At 38.9% G+C, this 2,500-nt stretch overlaps 1 protein-coding gene across 3 annotated transcripts in view; it reads left to right on the top strand.

The window, feature by feature from the left end:
* LOC145467669 (uncharacterized) overlaps positions 1–2,500 on the top strand; it is a 117,615-nt gene that overhangs the window by 82,198 nt on the left and 32,917 nt on the right. The window lies entirely within an intron of this gene.

Below are 2,500 nucleotides of genomic sequence, written 5' to 3'. Positions count from 1 at the left end.
ATCGGTTATTGTGACATGAACACAATACGTGAATCGATCGAGCATCAAACGAAATACATCGAACAAAAAAGAGATGTGCCGCATTAGAGCTCTGTCAACTAATATCGCATTGTTTTAAAGTACCTTGTATGTCTGCCTGGTGGTTGAGAGGCATCATTAAGTCTCGATAAACCCGTAAGACATCAGCACATTTTAAAGAATCAAAATGTGTTCCGAAAGTTCGAAGGCAGCTGATATACCGTAATTGTGTTATTGGCGTTCGAAGTCAGATCGAGCCAGGCAGCAAAGTCCAAGAGCAGTTCTTGCCCAAGAAAAATACCCTCTGGTGAGTTGTGGCCCAATTGCCAAGCGTTGCTAGCGTCAAAGTTTGGAAAGTGAGAACTGGTTTTAGACTTATAAAATTTGTCTTGTATGGACTGCCATGTTTTCCCGTGTACGAGGTGTAAATACCCTTCCCGGCATGCATTGCGATCACATTCTGCGGACATTTCTCAAACTGGTAACTAGATTGTTTAAACATAATAATGGCCAACAAGTAGCGATTGATTGTAACATAGATCTGTGATCCAGGTTGCGTTGATTTTATTTCAAATCGACAGGATTTGTAGTGTTTTGTGCTTCCGGGATTAGCGGACATGCAGATGTGTTGAGACCTGTACGTTGCGCAGAAGGGTTAATCTGTTAATCTGTCAATCTGTCAGCCTTATTTATAGAGTGTTTTCACGTGAAGTCATCAAATTCTTAAATCCAAAACTAAACAGCCACCAAAGTTATTATCCTCATCAGGCATAAGAGGTACCAGCACATTTTGAACTTGGAAGTTATGGCTGTGCGTGACATAAAGCTACGATCGCGTTTGTCGAAAACTATGTATTTATCTCGTGATTTTTAGCCATTTAAGACGTTGCCATATTTGGAAAAGTGCTTATTGAAATGTTTATTTGTTTTATTTTACTTTTATCGACACCTTTTTTGACCTGAAATCAACATTTTTGAAATCAACATTTTTGAGCGTTGTGTGAAATCACCATTTTCAGGAACCCATCATGGGCTCCTGCCATTTTGCTGTTTTCTAAGTGAAACCAACATCCTTGCCGTCACGCGTTAACGTCAAACCAACATTTTAACCTATTTAGACCTAAAATCAACATCATTGAGCTTATGCGCTGTGTGAAATTGACATTTTGCTGGTTTCTATGTGAAATCAACATCCTTGCCGTCACGTGTTAAGGTGAAATCAACATATAAACCTATTTAGACCTAAAATCAACATCATTGAGCTTATACGTTGCGTGAAATTGACGTTTTGCTGGTTTCTAAGAGAAATCAACCTCCTTGCTGTCACGTGTTATCGTGAAATCAACATTTAAACCTTTTTTGACTTAAAATCAACGTTTTTGAGCTTATACGTTGTGTGAAATTGACATTTTGCTGCTTTCTAAGTGAAATCAAAGTCCTTGCAGTCGCGGCGGGCCAATGCTTTGCTATAATAAACCAAGGAGAGGCTTCGACTTATGACAAAGGCTTGGCTTGGCTATTATAACAAAGGATCAGTTCTGTTTATCATAACAAAGGCCCGGCTTCGTTTATTTGAAGGCCTCAGTGGGAAAAGGGCATTAGGTATTTTAATCAAAAGTGAACTTTGTTGAAAATGCTCCAAATTTCGCATGCAGTTTTGTTTAGGTATGTTTAGCAATGTCCCGTAGTTTTTCTGCTAAGCTTCGCTTCATTTTTGAGATATTGTGTATGCAAAAAAACCACTCGTTTTCCTAGTGGCATCTTCATAAACAAAGCAAAAACCAGCGGGAAAAATACAGGACCACATTTTCCTACAACGTTGAAGACCACATGCAAAAATTCAAGCCCTTTCGCAAAAATTTTTTTCTTTCACCCAAATCGTCACTTAGCATGGTTTTGCACTCACCCCTTCAATTATCGAAAGCTAAATGGATCAACTCCTTCTCGGAGTCACATACATCAAGGGAAAATTCAAACAATTTCAAGTGTAGACTGGGCTTAACCTTTGGTCACACACTTGAGTGGCGAAGAGCGAAGTGATCAACAGGGTGGAGTCTGGTGAAGAGGCACTTGACACACCATTTGCTGCTACACTGCTTGTGCTTGTGCTCTAACATGAGCCTGCTCGCAGGCTAGACTGGGCGAAGGTTAACACCAATTGAAGGGGGCCAATAAATTGAAAAATAAATAATGCAGCAGGCAGTCCTCTACACTTCAGGCCAGGTAAGGTTTACATCAAGCTAAAAATAGAAACAAAAAAATGAAAATCACCATCTTACTCAATAGAGAAATTTTTGTGCAGGTATGTTTTTGAAAATTAAAGATTAGATTTTGAGCTTGAGATGTGACTTAATGCAACTATTTCCTCAGAAATCAAGAGCCTACTGAAATGCCATTTTGAAATTTGTAGTTGTGTACACACCCTCATGATTTTTTGAGGAAACTGGATATCCTTTTTTTAGTTTTCTCTGGAATTTGCTTA

Source organism: Orbicella franksi, chromosome 14 (genome assembly GCF_964199315.1).
Source record: "Orbicella franksi chromosome 14, jaOrbFran1.1, whole genome shotgun sequence".
NCBI lineage: Eukaryota > Metazoa > Cnidaria > Anthozoa > Scleractinia > Merulinidae > Orbicella > Orbicella franksi.
Note: the sequence above shows the minus strand (reverse complement) of the source record. Positions and strands in the feature narration are given on the sequence as shown.